The 25550-nt window shown below is 38.0% G+C and overlaps 1 long non-coding RNA gene across 1 annotated transcript in view; it reads right to left on the reverse strand.

The window, feature by feature from the left end:
* The window catches only part of LOC128473168 (uncharacterized), a 60984-nt gene extending 38889 nt beyond the window's left edge, over positions 1 to 22095 (reverse strand). Inside the window, exon 1 of the long non-coding RNA XR_008346252.1 lies at positions 22038 to 22095. This is a non-coding gene — a long non-coding RNA (uncharacterized LOC128473168). The remainder of the gene's footprint in view (positions 1 to 22037) is intronic.
* Positions 22096 to 25550: the final 3455 nt, after the last annotated feature.

Consider the following 25550-nt stretch of genomic DNA (forward strand, 5'->3'; position numbering starts at 1 on the left):
GCCGACAGCACTCATGCCGGCCCAGACCATGACGTTCCCACCACCATGCTTGACTGTAGGCATGACACACTTGTCTTTGTACTCCTCACCTGGTTCCCTCCACACACTTGACACCATTTGAACCAAATAAGGTTATCTTGGTCTCATCGGACCACAGGACATGATTCCAGTAATCCATGTCCTTGGTTTGCTTGTCTTCAGAAATCTGTTTGCAGGCTTTCTTGTGCATCATCTTTATCAAAGGCTTCCTTCTGGTATGACAGCAGACCAATTTGATGCAGTGTGCACTGACAGGCTGACCCCCACCCCATTCAACCTCTGCAGCAATGCTGGCAGCACTCATACATCTATTTCCCAAAGAAAACCTCTGGATATGACGCTGAGCACGTGCACTCAACTTCTTTGGTCGACCATGGCGAGGCCTGTTCTGAGTGGAACCTGTCCTGTGAAACTGCTGTATGGTCTTGCCCACCGTGCTGCAGCTCAGTTTTAGGGTCTTGGCAATCTTCTTATAGCCTAGGCCATCTTTATGTAGAGCAACAATTCTTTTTTTCAGATCCTCAGAGTTCTTTGCCATGAGGTGCCATGTTGAACTTCAAGTGACCAGTATGAGAGAGTGGGAGGGCGATAACACAAAATTTAACACACCTGCTTCCCATTTACACCTGAGACCTCGTAACACTAACGAGTCAAATGACACAGGGGAGGGAAAATGGCTAATTGGCAGGGCCGGCCCGACAATGGAGCCGGCCGAGTGGGGCAACCGCTCCAGGTGGCACTTTTGATGGGGCGGCCCCAAGCCCTTTTTTTTTTTTTAAAGCCGAGAAGAGAGAGAGAGAGGGGCGCCGAGTGGTTTTATCTTACCAGTACCCGCTCTGCGCCCCTCTCTCTCTCCTCTGCGAGCCCTCTAGCTCGGACTCGGTGGCGGCTTGTAATGTTGAGCACCGGAAGATGAAGTCATTTCCGGCGCTCAGCATTACAAGCCAGTACCGAGACCGAGCAGGGAGACTCACCGCAGGACTGCTGAAAGGTAAGTACGGGGGGAGAGAAAGGGGTAGATAATGGGGGGGCGGCAGGGAGAGGAAGGGTAGATAATGGGGGGGCGGCATTCTAAACTTCGCCCCAGGCGGCATTTTGTCTTGGGCCGGCCCTGCTAATTGGGCCCAATTTGGACATTTCCACTCGTACTCACTTTTGTTGCCAAGGTTTAGACATTAAAGGCTGTGTGAGTTCTTTTGATGGGAAAAAAATTGCACTGTTATACAGGCTGTACACTCACTACTGTACATTGTAGCAGAGTGTCATTTCATCATTGTTGTCACATGAAAAGATATAATAAAATATTTACAAAATGTGAGGGATGTACTCAATTTTGTAAGATACTGTGTATATATATATATACACACATACACATTACACAGGAGCAAATCCCCTTTGTATGTATGTCAGTATTTGCATACATACAGACACATATAGTATTTGTTAAAATAATTCAATATTATAATTGCAATATTGTATAATCATCGGTTAATTTAAAACATAGTAGAACATCATAGCCATGAATAATGTGTACAAATATTACTTCTCTTAACAGTTTAGTAATTAAGCTAAATCTCCCCCCACCCTTTATAATTCAGTTCATCAGGTTCCAGGATATATGTAACTTAACCTTCTTATCACCTTCAATTCATCACCATTGGCTGTATTTTAATAGACAAGAAAAGTCTTCAGCATTTAAGTAATGAATTAAAGTTATGCATAGGACAATTAATCAAAAAATTTTTTCCCTGTTCATAATTATAGAAAGTAAGGGAAAACCAGCACTTAAGGAGTGATCACAGCCAGAGAAAAATTAAAAAGTCTTACAGAAAGGATACTCATGGCAATTACTCCTGAGAATAAGGTATGTGCCAAGCCTTCCAAATATTTTGGCAAGCTTGCATGTTTTTGAAGCTCACTGTTTTTGAAGGTCGTATGAGTACACATTGTATTATTTTTCTTCTACAAAAATATTTTTTTATCAGTTTATATTTGGATGCATCCATAGTAGCTTATAATTAACTTATTGTCTAATTTTCTAGATTTAAATTATGTTTGTGGAACACATGCTAGCATTCCACACTGAAGTAACATCCTTGATGATGCTTTCAGTAGAGTGACATTTTTGTGTAACTAACTTGTTTTAGCAAGCATAAGATAACCAGACTGAAGGTCACTGACTAATCCCATTATTCCTACATAAGTAAAAATAATAGCAGTAGCCAGTAACATTTAAAGACAATTTTAATATTAATATAAAAAAATTAAAAATAATTAATGCAGCACAAGCTTATCACACCATATCCCAGCACTCTATGTCATAAAGGCATGCAGATCAGTGATCTCCCCTGTAACCTGCCCATTTAGCAGCAGCAGCACATTGGAGGGACATGATCGCCAAAGAAGCTAATATGCCACCCACCCGGTTTTGTGGTAGGGGGGACTGCCACCCCACTGGACCTGAGGCACTAGGCCTACTCGGCCAAGGCCAGTATACGCCTTTCTACCGTGATACCTTCACCCCATCCCTATTGGAATAAAGAAGAGTCTTGTGGCAACACCAGTCCTTGTATTGCAGTTTATTTATGTCAGATAAGCTAGTATTATCAGCCTTATTTTTAATTTTATATTATTTTATATAATCTACTTTAGTTTTATATATATATATATATATATATATATATATATATATACTAATAATTCGGTTTTATACTAACCCAATTTATTCTCAGATGCATTGTGATTTCTTTTTCCATCTGCCAAAAGAAAAGATATTTTTGCTTATCAGTATTCCCTTATCTTCACAACATTGATATGCGGCAGTGAAGAAATGGGTTTCCTCATTTCCTGGTTTGGATAGAGGGAAGAAGGCAATGGATAAGGTGTTTATAAATGAAGACAAACTCTAAGCACAAATAATGGATGTCTATGACTAACAGCACATATTTCCACATCTCATAGTTATAAATACCTCCTCACCTGTTTCTTGTTTCTGTATGCCATCTTGTTATGTTATATATTAATTGTTATGTCCTGTCTACCCTTTGTACAGCTCTGTGGAATCTGAGGCCGCTATATAAAATAATAATAATAAAAAATATGGCCATGCTTAAGTCAGTGTCCTGTTGTTTTTTTTAAATTAGACCTAGTTCATTGAGAAAAAATGCAATTTCTATTCTAGGCCTTTTTTGGCAATTAACAGAGATCTACAACTGATATTATCATACTCCCTAATGACTTTATCAGTTCAAGGAAAGGAACTTTTCATGTGACCCACACAGTCATCACAGTTGTCATTGAAAACAATGTCCTTATCTTCTTTTCAAGCCCCCTGATTACTTTGAGAAATGTGGACCAGAAAGGGAATGGATGCCCCTGAACCAAAAACTAAAATGCCACAAAAAGGCAAGAAATCCATTTGCTTATACCCCATATAAAATATTTGTATTACCGTATTGGCCCGAATATAGGCCGCACTCCACCCCCACTTTAAAGTGTGTGGGGGGGTGGCCTATATTCGGGGTCTAGAAAGCAGAGTGGCATATCAGGGGGTAGAGTGGCACTTCTAGGGGGCATAAAGCATATCTGGGGGCAGGTGGGCATTTCTAGGGGGCATAAAGCATATCTGGGGGGTCAGAATGGCATATCTGAGGGGGTCAGAGTGGCATATCTGGGGGGGCATAAAGCATATCAGGGGTTATAAAGAATATTAGGGGCAGAGTGGAATATCTGGGGGGGGTAGAGTGGGATACAGTGGCGGAACTACCGGGGTCGCAGGGGTCGTGACTGCGACCGGGCCCTGGAGTTCTGCCAGTCAGGGGGGCCCAAGGGGTGCAGAGCGGTTGCTGAAAACGACCGCTCGGCCACTCTTGGGACCCCCTGACTGACAGAAATCCAGGATGCCGCTGCTGCCGCCGTCGCCGCCGCCGCCGCCTGCCTCAGCGCTGCCCCAGCGCTGCCCAGAGTGCAGTGTTGGGAGCGTGAGGTGTTTGTCTTGGGTGCCGGCGCACCGGGGCCCTGAGGTTTCTAGTTACGCCCCTGGTGGGATATCAGGGGTTGTAAAGCATATCTGGGGGCAGAGTGGCATATCAGGGGTTATTAAGCATATCTGGGTCACAGAGTGGCATATCAGGGGGCAGAGGGGCATATCTCTAAGTAAGGTGCAAAATTTTAAGGGGGGCTTAAAATTTCTATTGGTTTTCTGTTTGTATATCGCATATGATGAACTGATGAATAAAATCTTTTTTTTTAACATACAATCTTTCCTTTTGAGATACTGCTAATTGACAAAGGTCTTTTATTGCAATCATTTTTGCAGATCCACTTATCCCTACACATGCATTCCTACTAAGCATCATTTCATTATATTGCAGTGTCCAATTCTCCCCTCATTAATATTGAAGCCAAACAAACATTACAATATCTTACTACAATTTGTTTAACAGATCACCTCAGTGCATTATTAAATTATCAAATTAATCTATACATACACTCTAATGATGATTGAGTTTTCAGTCTCACTAAATAGTTATACAGTTTTGTATTACACTACTTATTCCTTCAGGAATGCTTACAAAATAGTTCAATAGGTAAATTGTCTTAATCTAACTTAGAATCAATTAATGAATTAAGTGCATATCAGCAGTGTTTACCCTGTTTGTGCACTATATATGCTCACAAATATATATAAATCAAGGACATCAATTGCAGAAGAATGGTAGAGCATTTAGCCCCTTTATTACCTATGGACCTACACGTACATCCTCAAAAGATATGGTTAGGTTACCTGTACAGCCTGTGTTTTTCGCATATAATCCCCCTCAGTGTGGTTTATTCAGAAAAATCAACATTTCAGTCTCACAAGGGACTTTTATTAAGATACCTGCTCACAGTTACAATGATAAATCACTGCCATTTAGCATGTATGCTGGCCAAGGTATGGTACATTTAATACAGTACATTCAATAATAAAAGAGTTGCCCTACCTAGTGTCCAACAACATGCTAGGGGGTATCTTTGAGGGTCGTGGCCTGATTGGCAAGCACAGAGGACGCATGAAGCACTTGCTTGCTGTGGTGATTATCCTCAATCCGTGGCATCCTAACACAATGAGCCACAGAAACCCATGGGCCATCTGGCTCTCAGGTCTGTACTCCACACTCCACCATCAAGGACTTTTCTGGGTCTACACAGGACTCCTCCTGTGTGACATCAGGGCCCAAGCTGTCGTCTCAGCCTCCAGCTTGGAAAACTCAGATACTGCAAAGTCCATCATTCCAGCCTACTGGAAGAAGAGTGGAATGCCACCCATTACATTACTGGTTGACTAAATATGGAAAGGTTGGTTCATACCTCATAATGACACGGGTTGCCCAACATAAAACTAGATGGTTTTACTGGAGTACCTTTACGCAATCTCATGAGTTGAAATTATTCTTATAACTGTTTTTTTTTTACTTTATTTTGCCTTAGCATTCTGCATTCTCTGAAATTTATGGTATACCTTGTACTGGACAGTGTCTTTTGTATTCAGATTGCCACTGTATATTGTTATATAACTTATTTCCTATGAGGTTTGCATTGACAATACAGAAGACCTTAGCCAGCTGGTTACCAACTTGATCTCCTCTACCCTCTGAGCCACCATTTTTTCCTTCTTGTTTGCGTTCCTCTTTCACCTTACTCTCATTCCTTCTTTACTTTAGGAAGATGACCCTTATGTAGTATATTTTGAACTTGATTGTAAGACTAGAAGTCTGTAAATTGGTCAATTTCTTTAATGCAAAATAAAATAAACATGAAATAAAAAACATGCTTGGGTAAGTTCTCATTAAGCCCACAAGGGGCAACTGTATCCAATGTAAGGATCAGAAATGACTCCCCCAGGAAACACCTTTGCATGTAATCTAGTTATTATTAATAGTATGATTAGTCCTCTCCATTGAGTTACGATTCCCTTTGGTGGCAGCTCTGCATGAGCCATTTCTAGTTCTTATAACAAATTCTATACCAGCAATATTTTTTCTTTAATTAAAAAAATGGAGACCCAGAAGAAAGCTGTTTATTTTAGTTAGGTGTGCAAACACTTACCTGTTTATACCATGTGTTTCATTTAAGAACACTAATCAAAGTGTTATTTTAGTTAAATACGTGAGACCTAATATTCAGACAAAACTGCAAAATAACTTTTTTAAATATTGAAATATGGGAAAGGATCAACCAGGCATAAAGCAATCAGTGATTTAACTACTGCGATTTTTATAGCTTTGTTACATCTCATTAGTTCCTTTCCTCATTAGGTCTAATTGATATTGTTATATTAAACATAAAATATAGTAACAAAGGAAGTAAAAAAGATGTGAACTGATTTACGAAAAATTTTAGAATCCTGCATTTAAAAAGTTAAAAATGTGACAACAGTAGTCCATTACTTCAGATTTGATTCATGGTTCTGCTCAGTTCAACCTTAGACATTTATACTGTTGGTTATGCCCATTCGTTTTTTGGGCAACAAATTTCATTCCCTGCACATTTAGTTTGGCTGAAAATTTGGTGGCATTTTTAATTTGGGAACGAAATTTGGTGCCCAAACACACACTTTAATTAGTGTTCTTAAATGAAACACATCGTATAAACAGGCAAGTGTTTACATAAATTTACTCACTCTCTCACACACGCTCTAAATGTTTCCCTACCTTCTCTGCTGACCACTTCTGCTTCTGCCGACCACTAAACTTCTGCATCTTCTGCTCTCAACATCTTCTGCTCTATGCACTCTGCTCTCTCATACCTTGGTCAGCATCTTTGCAGATCGTCACAGCAAGCACAGTCATATTGCTCTCACTTACAGTTGGGGCAAAACAATGGTGTTTCAGTGATGTCCTCTCCAAGATTGGAGGATCGAGGAGAGGATGGCACCAGAAGCGCTGCCATCTTGGTGGAAATTCCCAGCGGGTTATGTTTGCAGAGATGCAGACAAAGATAGAAGAAAGCAGATTGAAAATAAAAGAGAAGAGAACGGAAAATATAGAAGATAAAAAAGAAGAAGATGCCGAGGAAGATACGGAAGTGGTCAGCAGAGAAGGTAGGGCAACATTCAGAGAGCGTGACAGAGTGTGAGAAAATGTGAGTAAATGTGGACCCATGAATTTTGGATGAAAATTCAGAGCTTTTTGTTTAGTTTTTACCAAATGTGTTGGGGGTCTGGCCTTGTCTTCGGGGCTTTGTAAGCATCGCAAAATTTACCAAAATTCGGGACATTTGCAATTCATATGAATCTAAATGCAGATATCCATACATATACATAAGGATCAGAGAGTAACAATAGTTTTGTTGTAATACTATTTCACATTCCAAAGGAACGTCAAAAGTCTCAAATTCCGTTAAGATTAATTCCTTCATCCCTTCAGCATACGAAGACATTTTGGACAATGCTTTACTTCCAACTTTGTGGGAACAGTTTGGGTAAGGCCCTTTTCTATTTCAGCATGACTGGATGAGTTTGGTGTAGAAAAAAATTGACTGGCCCACACAGAGCCCTGACCTCAACCCCATTGAAGAATAGGAAAATGTGTCTACGTATTTAAACTGCAATGTCCCCGTTGGTGTAATGGTCAGGTATCCCAATACTGTTATCCATATAGTGTAGCTGGGGCTACAGCTGTTTACAGCTGTTATTTTAATTGAAAAATTTATTTAACCCCTTAAGGACAATAGGGGTTTTTACTCGTAGTATATTGTGGGACAATGGCTCTTTTAACATTTTTCGGTGTTACTGTTTAGCTGTGATTTTCTTCTCTCTCATTTCGTGCTCCCACACATATTATATATTGTTTTTTTCAGGACAAACAGGGCTTTCTTTAGATACCATTCATTTTATCATATCATCTAATTTACTATAAAAAAAATGATAAAATATGGGGATTTTTTGTTAAAAAATTACTTTTTCTCACTTTTTAAACAGAAAACTTTTACTCATCTGCAAAAACTAATGAAAAAACCTGCTAAATAGATTCTACTATTTGTCCTGAGTTTAGAAATACCCAATGTTTTTTTTGCTTTTTTCTGCATGTTATGGGGCAATAAGTACAGGTAGCGTTTTGCCATTTCAAAACCTTTTTTTTCCAAATCTGGTAATTCTTCCCCCCCCATGTGCCATTTCAGGTATCTTTGAAGCCGGCCAATGAAATTTACCCCATCAAATCATATATTTTTAAAAACTAGACACCCCAAGGTATTTGAAATGCTGGTATTTTAACCCTTTCAATGCACTAATTTTACCACTACCCTTTGTGAAACTTTATGGTAGTAATTCTTTTTGTATTTTTTTCACACATGTTGTATAAATTTATCGCTCCTGGTATATGTCCGTGTCACACAACACCCCAATATGTGTTCAGTAACATCTCCTGAGCGCAGCGATACCCCCCATGCATGGGTTTGTAGGGTTATTTGGGAGGTAAAAGGCCGCCTTTGTGAGGTGTGTATTTTTTTGCCATTTACACATCTGCCCCATGTCCCATATTTGGGACATCTTTGAACCCGGCCAATTCAATTTACCCCATCAAATCATATATTTTTTAATACTAGACACCCTATGGGCATTTGTAATGCCAATATTTTAACTCTTTCCATGATGGAATTTTTGTAAAGATAAAAAATTTTAGGACTTGCTTATTAAAAACTTTTTTTTTTTTTTTGCTGACAGTGGGGATTTTTACATGTTACCATATTTTTAACATTTTTTTTAAACATTTTTGACCATTTTTTTAATTTTTTTTTAATTTTTTTTTTTTTTTTTTACACTATTAGTGAGCTGGGCTCCATTGACCTTGCATGGTTGGATGCAGTACCTGCATTCAACCTGCAGGAGGAGCTCGAGAGTTCTCAAGAGGGTCTGGATAGACCCTCTGTGAACTCAATTCTCTTGTTAATGCCATCCTGTGAATGACGGCAACGTCATTCACAGGATGGCACTTGTGGTTGCTCCTCGGAGCAATCACAAGGCGATCGGGGGTCGGGGGGGTTGTGTTGCTACATGCCTCGATACTGAGGCATGTCAGCAACACAGTTTATGCTTAGGAAGCGATTCCGATCGCTTCCTAAGCCGTTTTAGCCGGGCGCCGCCGCGATCTTTGATGATCGGTGCGGCGGCGGCCATTTTTCCTCCGGGGAGGGCTGCCGAGGGCTGCCCTCCCCGGATCCACGGTCAGCCTCACTTGTGAGGCTTCCGTGGATGCTGCAAAGCCGCCGATCGCGGCGAAGACGCCGCGATCGCGGCGATGCAGCTATTTAACGGCAGCCCGTACATGTACGGGCATTGTCGTTAACCCGTTGCACGGCAACCCCGTACATGTACGGGGATTGTCGTTAAGGGGTTAAGAGCAAATTTTAAAATATTGATACTAAGTCCCATTAAGTTGTGCTTTAGTATTACACATATACAGGGTCATAACTAGAAACCACGGGGCCCTGGTGCGATAATTGCCCTAGGGCCCCCAAACTTCAACTGAACATACATGTACACACACAATTACACATCCATGCTCACACACAATTACACATGCATGTTCCCACACACACAAGTTTACTTCACCCCAATAAGCTCCTGTCTCCCCGTGCAAGTTCAAAATAGTTTAGAAAGGGCCCTCCTGACCTTGACCAGTAAACTATTTTGACACGCAGGCTCACATATACTACCAGCAAAACCTCTGACTTTTGGACAATACAAAACAAGACCGTGCATTTCTGAAGTGTGTTTAAGACAGCTGCACATTTATGCTACCAGCATAATACTTAGTTAGGCAGGCCAGAACAGCATGTTGTGCTTGTGCTGCTTGTCCCAGCGGTGTTTCTGCACTCAGCAGTACTGTTGTCTGTTTTTTACAAAGTTGCAAGTTTTGTATTGTTACAAAGTTATGCTGTCTATAAGAGCAGTTTTCAGAAGTTGGGCAGGACTGGCAGCAGGGGCGTACCTAGAGTATTTGGTACCCAGGCGGTTCCTGTATGTGGCACCTCCACGCACACAAAAAAAATAATGTTGACAACAATATTTCACAAATTTGTAAATTGTATGTAAACTGGAAAAAAAAACTAGAAATATGAAAAAAAAATATTAACTTATAAATGAATTACATTAAATAAATAACATGTATTGAACAGATATGGTACAGCATCTCCTAACACACTGAGCCAAACATTACAGCCTGGCTGTGCCACCGCTGCTCCTGAAACAGCCTGCCTGTGCTAACTCTATCCCTGAAACAGCCTGCCTTTCCCATTTCTGCCCCTAAACACTCACTCATTCACTCACTCACTCACTCACTCATTCATTCATTCAATCATTCACCCCTTCAATCTCCCGTACCCACTTACCTCTTTTGCAGATTTCACTGGTCTGGGGGCTGGCCGAGCATCACTGGGGCTGCACAAACGTCTATGCAACTTACACACAATGGGGCCCGCACACTGTGTTTGGAACTCTCTTTTTCCGTCCACACAGTGTGCGAACACAACAGCGGTAAGCTGCAGGCCCACGTTAGGTTCCATCGGGCCACTAAGCACCCCCCCTAATGAGGGGTACCCAGAGCAGGACCAAATTAGTCAGATGACCCCTGGTCTACCAGTCTTCTAGCCTGAAGCCTTCATAACTACTTTGAGCTGTATGCAGCAGCATTAGTGCTAAAATCCTACCTATTAAAGTAAGGTGCCATTTTAGTTGCTACCAAGTCATGGAGAGAACCTTGGTGTGATCAAAGGCAAAAATCACTTGTAAGCTATTCTATGGTGAAGCATGGAAAATAAACCCTACCAGTGCCACCACTACTGCAAGCACTGCCAGCACTGGAACGTTTCTAACTCCCCAGAGTAAAGATCAGCAGGCACTGTCAGATGATAGCAGCAGATCAATTTTTTTGTCCTGAAGAAAGTGAGGAAGAAGGGGGGAAGGTCTACTCTTGCCGAAGGAGTGGGTCTTACCCCACCTTGTGGAAAAGGATATGGTATGCAACAATTACCTGGATTTATATTATGAGCCAGAAGATGAAGAGGAGTCAAGCAACATATCGTCCGGTAATTTCTCTGTTAGATATATTGCTCCTTCCACGCTGTGCCACTGCTTTCCCTACATGCGCTAACATCAGCACTTCCGCCACCACCATCACTATTCTCACTAATACTGTCAGGGGGGAAAAAAACACTGGTGCCATTGCTTCCTCGCCAAGTGAGCACTTCCAGACTGTAGGGCCATTTCCAGACTGTAGGAGATAGGCGCATTGCACGGTGCAAGTTGTGTTGTAAAGAAGTGAGCCATGGTAAGGTTTTGGGACACCTCACAAATTCTAGTATAAACCAACACGTATGTACACAGCATAGTACAGTTTTGCTTCAGAGGCAAACTGCTTTGGTGCCAACAGCAAATCAACAGCAGCCAACACAAGCAGAGCAAAGGGCGTAGTGAGGCCTCAGCCTTCTCTAAGAGTGTGACTGGTTCCCAGAGACAGGTGGGGCAGAGAGATCTACTGCACCAGCCTACCCTATAACACTTTGGTTCTTTCCATTTAAGGGGCATGTCAAAGGAGCAGTCAAGTAAACTGATCGCTTAATACTGTCTGAGCTGCTTCATTTTCCATGATTGAGGGGGAGCCCTTCAGGCAGCTGCTAGAAACCCTCGTTCCCTACTACCGTTTCCCCTGTTGCACCATCCTCAGCAGGACCATAGTGCACTCCCTTTACCAGTCTTGTGTCTTATTGTTGCAGGGGCAGACCTAGGGCAGAAGGGCACCAGGGTAATAAATCCTTTCTACTCCATGTTGAGGTTATGGATGAGCAGCACACATCGGCTCACCTTTTGACAGCTCTTAGGCAGTGGATTGAACCACAAGATCAGGACTTTGTAGGTTTATGTTGGACGGGACATAAACTACATCTGGTGGTAAGGGCAGCTATTCCAACTGAGGAGAAGTGTAGGCTGTGCAAAATGGTGGAATAGTGCCATAAGAATATCAGGCACTTTTATCGCAGTGTAAAGGCAAGCCAGCAGCAGAGGAAAGAGCAGGAGAAGGGAGATTTACCCCAGCAATCTACACGTTAGGACATAGTCCCCCGAGAGGAATGTGCATTAATGGGGCAGGTAGTTAAGCCATAGCACTGCCACTTCAGACCAGGTCATGCCTCTGCTTACCTACTTGGAATACAATGAGGACAAACGAGTGATAGATTAAACCTGGAGGTTCAAACACTGACCAGAAGGCTGATAGAGAAGCTGACAGGTCACATGCAAACCATCATTGGCATCACAAATTACATGCTGGCCACCCTCTGTGACCCAATAATTAAAGGCAAGTTAGCCCTTAAAAATCATTTTCAAACTTAGCGGAACATGCTGAGCAAAGGAGACATACATGAGTTGGAAATGGAAATGCTCCAAGTAGCAGTGGCGCCACCCACATATCCAATTCCCAATCCCTTATAACCATGTAAAGCAGCAACACTAGATCCACAGGAGCAGCAGTCATTTGGGCAGAGCTCCCCAAAGTAGACTAGAGCTTCTGTAATGTTCAAAGATGACCTCTGCTTAGTGGCCCAGCAGCTGCTTTCATGCCCATCCACAGAAAGAGGATTTTCTTGGTGACAGGCAACATATTGAAAACCCAGAGAAAACAGCTCTCCCCACACCTGGTGGTGGGAAATCAATCTGCCCAAATTAGGTAACCCAGCACTCAAATGAGGTTTAGTACTGCTGCTCCTTCCTTATTCTAGGGGATCAATTATTTTTATTTTTCTAATATTGGGAAAATTCCAAGGGGCTGAATATGCCAGCCCAGTGCAGTACTGCTGCTGCTCCTGATCCTCTATCTCATTCCTTTTCTGGGGATTAATCATTTAAATTTTTGGAATATTGGGAAATTCAGTCCTGCAGCATGTAGCTGTATGTGTCTGTCTGACAGTGTCTGCCTAGACCCAGTGTCATACAACTGCTCCTTTCCCTGTTTCTTCTTTACTCTTGACGATCAATTTTTTATTAATATTGGGGAAATTCAGTCTTGTACCATGTTGCTGGATGTGCCTGTCTGCCAGCGCCTACCCAGGCCAACTCCCTTACTTTTGCTGCTTCTGATCCTCTGGGAGATCAATTTTTTTAAATACATTTTTGGGAAATTCCATCTTTTATCATGTTGCTGGATGAGCCTGTTTCCCAGTCCCTGCCCAGACCCAGTGCCCTATAACGCCTCTATTACCTTCCTTATTCTGGAGTGAATACTGTAGAAATTAAGTCCTGTACCATGTGGCTGGATGTTCCTGTCTGCCAGTGCCTGCCAAGGTGCCTTACTGCTGTTGATCCTCCATCTCATTCCTTAAGCTGGGGCATCAATTCTTTAATTCTTTTTCTAATATTGGGAAATTCAGTCAGATGTGTCTGTGTGCCGGTGCCTGCCCAACCCAATGCACTACTACTGCTGCTGCTTCCTTACTCTAAGGGATCAATTCAACACATTTTTTTAGCATTTCAGAATGTGGCAGGGACATCCCAATGTTTGAATTTCATTTCAAAATCAAAGTAGCCCTCCAAATGTATCCAAACTGTACAGTTCATTCAACAATTCATTTTCATGTTGTTAACAATATCATGACAAGGTTGTTATTTTTTATTAAATCATTAGCACATATATAGTCACCATTTAATAAGGAGAATGATAGACAGGTTGCAAGATCAAAACTTGGGAACCCTAGCAAAGTCAGCTTAGAATTTTGGGCCAAGAATGGCTATATCTGAGACATATTTGTCTAAAATTCTACTGTGGGCAGGCTTATTCATACTTAGCAAACATTTAATTGCATTAAATGCGAATCTCCGAAAACGAGACAAAAACGCTAGAATTTTGTGGGCTCATTCCACTCTCTCACACTCTACCCTACCTTCTGGCCAACTGCTTCTGAGTCTCACAGCTTCGGTTCTTCTCTAGCAATTTCTTTTTCCTCTCTCTTCTGTCTTTCGAGTATAAGAGAGCGAGTGTGAGTGAATGTGAGTGTCGTACAAGTAATTTCATTTAAAAAGACCCCAATTATCATCTGAAAATTGGCAGGAACATAGGGCAACTTACTGTAACCTGATAATCAAAAGGGGAAATTAAGATGATTGGCAACTATGTCTAAAAATGGTTAGTCAAATTTACTAAGATTACAACTTGTTTGACACAACCTCATTTTACCATGAAAATTATAGTTTAATGTATCATTCTACGTTGACAAGGGAATATGATGCAAGGGTAAAAATTAAGCAACAGGAAAACTATTTATTCCCCTAAATGTGGTCATAATATAATAGTGTAACTATAATGGTAGATAGCGCTCAATCCTGTGAATGTATTACTTCCTAAATTATTAAAATGAGCATATATATATTAAATTGTTTTTCATTTTTAATGGTAGGGCAAGCTCACGTTTGATATATTTGGACTGATTTTAAAAAATATTGGGTGCAGCCGGATTACATTTTCATAGAATTTTTTTATCTAGACAATGATTAAGGAAATTAAGATATAATACATATACTTCATTGATAAGTTTACTTGAATACCATTTTGCTTTAATGGTGTCAGCAGGGCTTTAATAACTCAGGACTATGTAGCACAAATTTTTATTTTTAACCTTTATGCCACAAAAATATCATCATACAAATCTTTGGCAACGTGTTCGATAGATAATTTATTTGCTTATTCATTGGTTGTTCATCTTTATTTCAGTATCATCTTGTACACTAATCACAAAACAAAATAAATGTATATATTGTATTAACTTACCAGTTTCTGTGCTGTGATATGTGTACACAAAATTAATGTGCATAATATGTCAAAGCTTCAGATACATAATATGTTTGGGTAACCAAGGCCATGAAAATACTATAAAATAATGTTTTTTTCTGTTTAGGTTGGATTTCCCATTAGGTCACCATATTTTAAGGTCTGCTATATGGGATGAGAGGGTAATCACATCAACGTTATTTTAGATCTAATTTTAAGGAATCTAATCCTTTTTAAAAAAAAAAAAAAAAAATATGTATTTTTGTCCAATCCAAAACTATGCCTGGATTTATTTTTTATTTATTTTTCAAAATTTTGTGACACATTGAAAATTTTCTTTAATATGAGTGTAAATCTAACCCTATTCTTAGGGGCATATTTTTTTTTTAATTCAGTTTGTTTTGTCAGTGAGGTGCACATGCTTCTGGCACTAAAATAGTTAAAGGTGAGAAAAGAATGAATATAGCTATTATATTTGTAATTTATTAAATACCAGTTTCTTTTCAAACTGATGATTTTTTTCTTAATTATTTGTCAAAGTGATCTATGATTTTGAGATTAAGCCAAATACATTTCTCTATGTAGAAAGGCAGGAATTTTTTTATTGTAAGCAGTTCAGTGATGGTCATTAAAGCACTTGATAATTAGCGGAAGTGTCATTAGAATTAGGAAGACACACAGGTGAGACAATACAAAATCTATTTAATTAACTGTACACTCTTCAGACATACTTTGTAGAACATGAACCTATCACATAGCAAACGCCTCTGTAAGTGAGAGACAAAAATTAAGTGAATAACAATGCAAGTATACTTCAATTATTTCTTATTTTGTTTATTAATTAAATTTATGTGCTTTTTCAGTTTACTGCAATTTTTTTTTTGCTGATTTGGGATCTCAAATCCGGCCCTTTTTACAGAGAAAGAAGCATGTTACCCTCTGCAGTATGTTTTCTGAAGGTATCATCTTCTTACATCTGCAGTAAGACAGTGTAACGTTTATATTTACTGTATAATTGTTGTCTGATCAATTGTACAGTACACTATATTCATGATTGTTTGATTCCTTGAATCCTGAAAATTGACCTGTGATCTAAAAACGGAGAATTTTTATGAGCCACAAATGTTCAACCTCCATTATGTTCTCATCTTATGCTTGAGGGGCCAGACGATATCATCAATGGTCTTCTTTTTGCCACCTTACTGTTATTTAGCGTTTCTGCCATCATATCACTACAATAAATGTTTCACATTTATGTCAAATAATATGTTAGACACAAGGAAAGCTAACATTTCAAACATGTAAACAACAGAACAGCAATACTGACTGTATACTGATAAAAATAGGTATATACTGAGAAAACATTCCAGCTTCTATTAAACATTCCTCACTGTATTATATTTTGCCTTAAATAATGAGCATTTCTGTTATATTTTTCAATGTCAATTCACAAAATAATTATTTATAAACGTATATAAAACGTGATTGTATTAGAATATTCCACTGAGAAGCCACTTTTTCCCATTCATCCTAAATTCTTTGTCACAGTTTGAGTTCATACTTTCTCCTGAACCAAAGAGTGTGCGGAGAAGAAACACATTTTGCATGTTACTTACCTATGTCAAATTACATACTGAACATTTCTATTTTTTTCTTTTACTCTTCATATACTCAGTGGTTCTTATATTTTTGGTTTGCAAAATAATCATAAAACTAGCATGATGAATGTCACATACATTAGATACATACACAATATAAGTGCAAAGTATTAAAGTGGACTTGTCAGCCATACAACTAATAGTATCCTTTAGGTAATGTGACAGGACATTTTTAGGGAAAAATGTGTACTATATAATAAGCGCCTACTTGTCAAGTGACCTACAATGGCATATACTTCTTGATATTGCTCTAGAATTTTGTTGAACTTCATGAAATAATAGATGCGTTATGTTTATACATAAAATAAAACAAAAGAAAAGTAAGAGGCAAAAAAATCTTAGAATTTATCAGAATTGCTCACTGATTCACAAAGGATGCTTCAACATACAAAACTATGAATATTTATGTGCGTATCATGCAAAACAATAATGTAAAACATGTCTAAGTAAAGCCAATGGTTGGATGTTAGAATGAAATAACCTACTTAAATAAACAGATGTCCTTGTGAAAGCAATGCAGCTCGTTTATATTAATATAAAATTGGGTAGTTTTAGTTCTGCTATGCCAAACACTTTGATTTTATGCAGATATATTCTCTGAATGCGCCACACTTGAATAGGTAAGTCTGTGTGCGAAATACAGGTCTGTTACAGCTGCAATTACATTATCTGTCCAATTATAAATGTATTTATAATGTAATAGTGACTCAAAAAATAAGGTAAACAACACACACAACAAAATGTATTGGTATATAGTTAATTAATGTGTTTGTTGTTTGTGAATTAATACACTTTGTCTATTTAATTATATGTTTTTAAATATTAACATTGAGTCCTAATGTTTGGTAGTAAAAGTCAGTATCAGATTTCACTAAGATAGCAATCTTTTAATAAACCATATTTGCGCAATCGTTCAATTACTAGAACTGCCACAATTATGTTTCTGAACACAGAAATAAAATTGCATCTGTCCGTTTTCCCTTCTTATGTAATTATTTAACATAAAAACTAAAACTTAACTTTATTTTTTCGATTCTATATATAGTTTGTTCCAGTGTTCCACCATAACTTTCAAATCCTAAAATTATCCATGACCAGTGTGTATTTTCTTTTTAATTCTTACTAGGACTAAATTGGCAAACTGAGAAACAGGGATCCAGCCATGAGCACAAGAAGTAGACAGGGAGAAAAAAATGAGACACAGGGAGAAATGGACACATTCAATGATAAACTGTTTTTTTTTTCATGATGCGTTACACTTTTATGAACCAAGTTAAGGAAAATGTATCCATAGTTTTATTTCTTAGCAAAATGTATTGCCCATTCTGATTTTAAATTGGTGCATTTGGCCCAGGACAAACCATTAACTGAATTATTCAGTTATGTAGTTATATACTATAGTAACTTTAGCATTCCAGATATTGATACAAGGCTACGTAGGACTAAACTACATGTCCAATATCTTCATTTAACTATCTTTAGATTTGAGCACACTGTATAACTTATCCTACTGATTTTGAAATTAAATTGTGTAGCAGCGCATAATTAAAAAAAACAGTTTTATTATTTAATTTTAAAAAAAAGGCTTTTAAAGCCTGTTTACTTCAATGACTACTGGGAAACAAATGTTTCTTTCTCTTGGCATCGCCCACCCACAGAAAAGGAAAAGAACAAAGATGGCTCTGTCAGGCCTCTTAGCCCTAGAAAAAACGTCTTAAGAGGCCAGAATGTATTAGTGTCCTGCTGAGCGCATTCAACTTCACATAACACTCATGCACACCGTACAACTAATTACATGTCAGATTAGCAATTTCTTTATTACGGTACTACCACTAATTAAAATTGCATTGAATATTTCTCAAGTAGTTTTATTTGTTTACATTTTTTCCCTTAGTGTTAAAACAGTGATTGGATTGCCCCTTTGAACACATTTTTATTTTATTGAGAAAAATGCTTTGCAAACAAACTTTGCAAATAAAACGCTAGCTGAGAAAGCATTTTTTTCCCCTTTCGAATGTGATCAATTAATCCCCATATTCATTGGCATTAAAGGAAGCCGAAATTAAAAAAAAAAAAGGGTTGCATCATTTTCATCAGCATGCTTTGCATTTTTTGTGAAGCGGAACAAAGTGGCACTATACTTTTTACGATATTTGATTAATGAGGGCAGGAAATCTGAAGTTTTTGTAATAAAACTATCAAAAAAAATCAACAGACATTTTTTTTTTATTTTTTCCCCTTATGATTTTAATTTAATGGCTCATGTTTTCATTACTGCAGAGGCTGTACACTTTAGCTTGCAATTATGTCCCATCTGTGAAGCAGTGTGTTATTACAGTTTATTCTCGTAGCTTTTCAATCACTTTTGAGTTGTGCTTTACAAGTATTCTTGCAGCAGGTGGGCTTACTGGCATGGGACCAGAAATACACAAAGCGCAAAGCTGGAGTTTAATGGCAGCCATATGCATGTGGCACAGAGCTCCAGCCTTCCCCCATATGCTGCTAAGCAGCCTCTTCAGCCTGCCAGTCACTCTTCTTACTGACTACAGTCTCTAAGTAGTTTTCTGCCAGGGAAAAATATACCAAGGCAGCAAATTTCTCCAGTGCACCATCCTTATTACTGAGACAACCCTGTCATTAGCAAAAGCACAATGAACCTGATCTGGAGATGCATACCAATTAGGTTGCATAGAGCACTTTTTACTTCTTATCACTATGGAAACTCTGCCTCCCCGGCTGCACTGGACAATCGGTAACATTTCTTCTACCCAAATGTCAACTAGTTGATGCGGTGTACTTTTTACAACCACCAAAAACGTTTCTACTCTGAACAGCACGCAGGATAGAGATCACAAAATCGCTTAATAATACATGAGCATAGATGATCTGTGTCTAAAAATAATAACCCCCTTTTCCGTGGTAAAGGAGTTACTCATGTATACACAATATTATTTTTTAAATACTGTATATATATATATATATATATATATATATATATATATCCCAAAATACAGTATGCACAAAAAAACATATATATATACACACACACACTCAAGCACAGGGGATACAAATTCAAAATCCAGTCAGTGTTTACTAGAATTTATTTTTAACACTCATTTCATACATCTGTTGTTTATACATATAATATCTCAACAATCTGTTTAGTCATATGCACCGGGTAATAATCAAATACGCAAACATATGGCCAACAGAAGAAAACTAGATGGATCATTGTCAAACTTCTTCTTCTGTTTTGATATATTACTATTCCACATCAAGAATATGGGAAATAACATAATCATAATTTGGATTTACAAATCTTAGTTCAGAGAACTGTATTACTTTCTTATGGTAAGTTCATAAAAACAGTGTTTTTTTATCTAAGAAATAAAATCCTCAATACCCATGAATTGCAATTAATTCTTTGTTTAATGCGTTCAGAGGCTGATTGTTGGCATAATACTTATTTTATACTTTGCACAAATCTCTGAAACTTTGACCATCTATAAACATAGCCCCTCTGGGTGGTAAATTTCGGGGCACTTTATAACCCTTATTAGAACCCTTGCATATTTTAATGTAGCAGACAGATACATCTAATCAGCGTCTGGCAGTGCATGTTTCCTAACAGATGTTTGTGCCAGCTGCAGATTAACAAAGTACTTTTAGGGCCCTGAATACTTGCATCAACTGCCACCTAGTGCAGTAAATGCACCAGAGGTGGTTTTTGGACCTAAGCAATGAGCAAGCCAAAGACCGCTATCTTTTCTGATGGGACTTCCCATATCAAATTTCCTTAAGAGTACACATTGTAACATAAAGCGTATATCTACGATAACGAAGGAAAGCAAGCTCTTCATTTGATGAGAACGCTTTAATTCACAACTTGTTTCCAGCAACTCACAAATCTATGTATTTGTATAAGTAAAAAAAAAGAAGCTGGCAAGGTTATTATTAAAAGCAGGGCCGGTTCTACAATGGAGCAGAGTGGGGCAATTGCCCCAGGCGGCACTTTTGACTTTAGGACGCCGCAGCCAGCAGGAAGCTATTATTAGCTTGTCTGCGGTCTGTGGACCTAATGCACGCTGCGCAGAGCGGCTTCTCCTCCATGATTGGAGGTCAGCTCTCGCGTGGCAGCAAGAGTTTCCCAGAAAGCGCGGTGACGTCAGGCATCACGTCAGCGCTCACGCATGGGGGGGCTGGCTCGCGGCTTTTTACACTTCGCCCCAGGCAGCACAATGTCTTGGGCCAGCCCTGATTAAAAGTATGTTTATAACTTAAAAAAACAGAAACAATTGTTAATACATGCATATTTCAAATTTCATATTTTTCATTACTTTAAACTATTTCATAAGACCTATTCTAACTTTTAAATCTAAAGCAAAAACACATATGTCCTTTGGTGTTACACCTGGTTTGTTTCTTATACATTTATTTTTATTTTTACATCATAATGCATGTAATTTGTAAGTTATTGATTTTTTTTTTATTCATAACTAATGATCATGCTGCATATATTGCATTAATTAATTAATGTGTCTTTATTATATTCCACATAATGTGATTATTCGATAGTCATGTGATATTATATTTACCCTTATGATCTCATCATAGTGCCAGGTTTACTAATGACATGTAGGTGCAATACACTGGCTGGCAGCCATTGCAAATACTCTCAGTTTAGTACCATGTGGTTCTCCTCACCTATACAAAGACATTTGCAAACACTTTTAATAACATTTAACCCACATTTAATAGCACAGACACATTTAATAAGTCCATGTAACTGATGTGCTCATACTTAGTGATAACATCAGTGCTGATAACAAGTAAAACTAAAATGCCAACTGTTTTTCATAACATGAGCAATAATTCTTATAATCACATTCTTTATAATATAAATTGTATTACTTTTAAAAATCTGGTAATTTCCTAACTTCCATAACGCTTACAGATATGAAAGGATATTTTTCTTCTTTTTCTTTCTTAGATAATTCCTAAAAGCGTATGTGACTTACCTTTTATTGGGTTGACTGAGAAAAAAAGGTATCAGCTTGAAATTCTGTTAATACATTATATCACCCATTCATATAGCCTCTACATATTTTATCAGTGGGAGGGCAAGATTTATTTTTGTAGATGTGCTTCAATTATGTTTAAGGCAACTTTAGATATAGTTTATACTTTACTTTGGGAAACTTATTTATTTCAAGACAAGTTCATAGATCCCTAGTTTAAGGCTACCTATGCTAACTAATACATATGAAAAACAGCATAAGCAAAAATGTTTCCATAACAAATGCTACACCTTAAAATCAATAAACTTAATATTGGTTACTGGAAATAATCCCCATAGTAAACCGATCACATATTTATACAGTATGTAGATTGCACCCAAAACCCATGTAAATAATGGTATGCAACATATCACATGGAAACAATGCATAAGATACGGTTAAATGCCTAAATATACTAATGAAATGCCACCTAGGAAAAAAATACGCATCTACACAAGTATGAAACTTTTTTTTCTACCTACTTATGTGGGCTACAACTCCCATCCCCTTGTACATCATTCTGGGTGTGGGTCATGGACCTGAAATTCACAAGAGCCCATCAGCTATTTATATATTTACATCTTTTATGTAAAACAACAAATTAAAATTGGATCTATCAAATACACTCATAATGAAAATTAACCATTTATATATTGTACTGAGCTGTACCTTAAATGCATAAGGGTCAGATTACATGATGTAAGGTCAGATGTCATAGGTAGGTCTAAGTAAGTGAAGTGTTCACAGGTTTAAGCAACACAGTACATGCAGCTAACAGGCATACCTTAAGAAACTATGATAAATATGTTGGTTTAAACAGAATCTAATGGATCACTCAGTAGAAAAAAACAAATGATTAACAGGTGGTACCAGGCTGCCATAAGTGGTGTATTTTGTCCAAGCCCAACTAGGTTGAGAGAAGGGCACAAAATCTTTTGGCAGTTTACTTATTTTGGGCGATAAGATTCCCTGGTGTGCTGCTGTTCAATGGGCTGGTTGCAAAGGAGATTTTTGGTCTACCAAACCCGCCCATATGCACTAGAATATCCCAGATCTTTGCCCTTTAGAACAGCAGTTGTGGGGGGGAATTCTTGGAGTGAATGGGGAACTGCCTTTGGTTGAGCATAGGGGAAATTCCCCAAATAAATCCTTTACTGAGAAAAAAATTATCTGCAACAAGGAAATATAAGAATAAAGAATATGATGGTAAATAAAAACAATTCTGCTCATCTAGTCTGCCCTTTTTCCTGATGTAAAATTGTAAAATCGTACAACAAAGAGGAGTAACTCTCACAGCACATGGTAAGTAAGCATCACAACGTTCACTTCATATTTCAATGATCGTAAACTGATGGTAACAACTATGAAGTGATTATGTAACACATTCTGCATAATGTACACCACAGGTTAATAAGATATACTATATGAACATATATCATACACAGCATAGAGAATTCCATGTTAGGAATGTGCCAATAATTGCATTTAACAGAAACATGGAATCTGTAAAAAAGATTATAATCAGGATTGTAATAATACAGAGGGAATTCTAGACCAAATACATTATACAAAATAATTTTCAGGGGTGGACCAAGATACAAAGTAGCATAAATGAATGCGTAAAAGACTCACAGAAGAATGTTGTCTGTAGACTACCATTAAAGTTATTTCTATTGGATTTCCTTGATTGTCATCTCACAACACGTTGGAACTGTATGGTATACAAGTTTATTTTTGTTTAGAAATTAAATGTGCTTAGGTAAGCTTGTAATACATATGCAGATAACAGGATGTGAGGTCACATGCCCCAGGAAGCACCAAAAAACATAAAACATAGCAAAGAAGTAAACATCACACACATGCCCACTGTTTTGTCCGTCTGTTACAAAAATGGTTTACCATCTTTTGATTTGTGTTTCATTAAAATAACATTCATAAATAATCTATTATATTAATTTTCAAAATCATATAATATACTTATTCACATGTTATTTAGGTGTAATTTTCCTCTTGTGTGTCATGTCCTGTATAATATTCACTTGGCTTTTTTGGACTCACCACTTCTGCTAGAGTGACCAAATGGGATCCAAAGCAGCATTACAAAGTGTGTTTGAAAAGCAGATTTTCTTTTTAAGTGCAATGGAACGTGTTAAAATACCACCATTTGAAATCCCTCGAGGCGTCTAGTGTTCAAAAATATATGGCTTGGTGGGGGTAAATAAAATTGGCCAGCTTTAAAGATGGGCACAGGGTGAAAAACTGAAATGCACATGTCCCAAGTGTGGCCCTTTAACCCCCAAACAACCAGACAAACCCTATGTCTGGGTGGTATCAGCAAAAATATTTGGCAAGGTTTGAAAACCTTTGGCAAATATTGGTGATAAAATAGCTACATAAAAACCGCTAAAATGCCCCAGGTTGCCTACAAAAAAATCAAAACAACATAAAAAAACATTGACAAATATTAGAATCTAGCAGGTTATTTTATTAGCTTTGGAAGGTGACCAAAATATTGTTTTCAAAAGAGAGTCAGAAAAAGTGCTTTTCAATTTCTCACCATATTTTATGATTTTTTTAAAGTAAATTAGTTCGTAATCAAAATAATGGGATCTAAAGAAAGCCCTTATTGAAGTCCTGAAAAAAATATTAACGTAAATGAGTAAGAAGAAAATTACAGCTAAACACAAACATTGTCACAAAGGATATAATTTTTGTCTTTAAAATACAGTCCTGTCACAAATAGGTTATACTGCATTATTGTGAAATGAGAGCAATTATGATAATGAGACTTAAAGATCACACAATGCAACAGACAGAACTTCCATAAAGAGGCGGAGCCTCTACGCACAACCTCTCCCCAATTGGAGGAATGTAAAAAAGGATGTGCCTGAAGGCTCCACCCACCCTTTTGCTAAAGTCCACCGTGAGTCACTGGGACAACCCCATCCGCCTGTTGGGAGAGACAAAGAATAGAACAAGAAAAGAAGCGAAGCTGCGCAGCAAGGGGTTGAAAGACTTTTATAATGATGTAGTAGTGTGATTTGTGATGTGAAATTGAACATTCCAATCTATGGCAACAGGGTTCAGTATTAAACAGCCTAATGTATGCATCTTTCTTTCATACATAGGTATTCTGTTCTCATTTTTCTTCTGCTGACCCATCTACGTACACAAAAAGCTATATCCTCACAGGTAAAGCAATGATACTGTTGGTAAAAGAAAAACAACAGCTCAACAATAGGGATCCAATTCTTTCTAAAATTCCTTTTTGAGAATACAATGAAAAAGAGCAAACTATTTCACTAATATTTTTCATTTAAACAAGTGCACTTGACTTGAAAAAATAATTGAATTCATCTGTGTGCCCCTTCCATGCCTTTACACAACTTTTTGCAGGCTAAAATCATTCTAAGGGCTAAGGAAAGGTATTGTTTCCATGTATACTCAAAGCCATTAATCAAATTCTTCTCAAGAGACAATATATTTTAAAACTGCCGTTATCTGTTGCTGCTTCTCATTATGTTCTATTCTATCATTTTGTGACCTATTGTGCAATTCAGAGAGAGGGTGGATAGAAATCCCAGCATTACCTTAACTGGTATGCAAAGGCTTGATATGTTAGCATAGTGTCAGCGATCGTAGCGCACAACAAAAACACAAAATACCGTATTGATGTATGTAGCAATTTGGTAAGCAATAAGTAGTGCTCAGTGAATTAAACACCCCTGGATAACACTAGTATTTTAATTGTGGGAATATATCAAGCAATTGCAATGGCAAACCCCCAAAATTTCAGGTGTTCAAACAAGGACATCTTTTTGGGGGAATGCATGTAGCTATAGCTGAGGCTATAAACAGACAAGATAAGACCAGGGTCACCTACCTAACTCCTTAAGGAGTGAAGAGATACCAAATTATATCTTGGTATATAACTTCATTGAGAGGAGCCCCTGTGGCTTTTGCGGTTGGGGTTGGTGCTGTTGCATTGATCAATT

The sequence above is a fragment of the Spea bombifrons genome, chromosome 2 (assembly GCF_027358695.1).
Source record: "Spea bombifrons isolate aSpeBom1 chromosome 2, aSpeBom1.2.pri, whole genome shotgun sequence".
NCBI lineage: Eukaryota > Metazoa > Chordata > Amphibia > Anura > Pelobatidae > Spea > Spea bombifrons.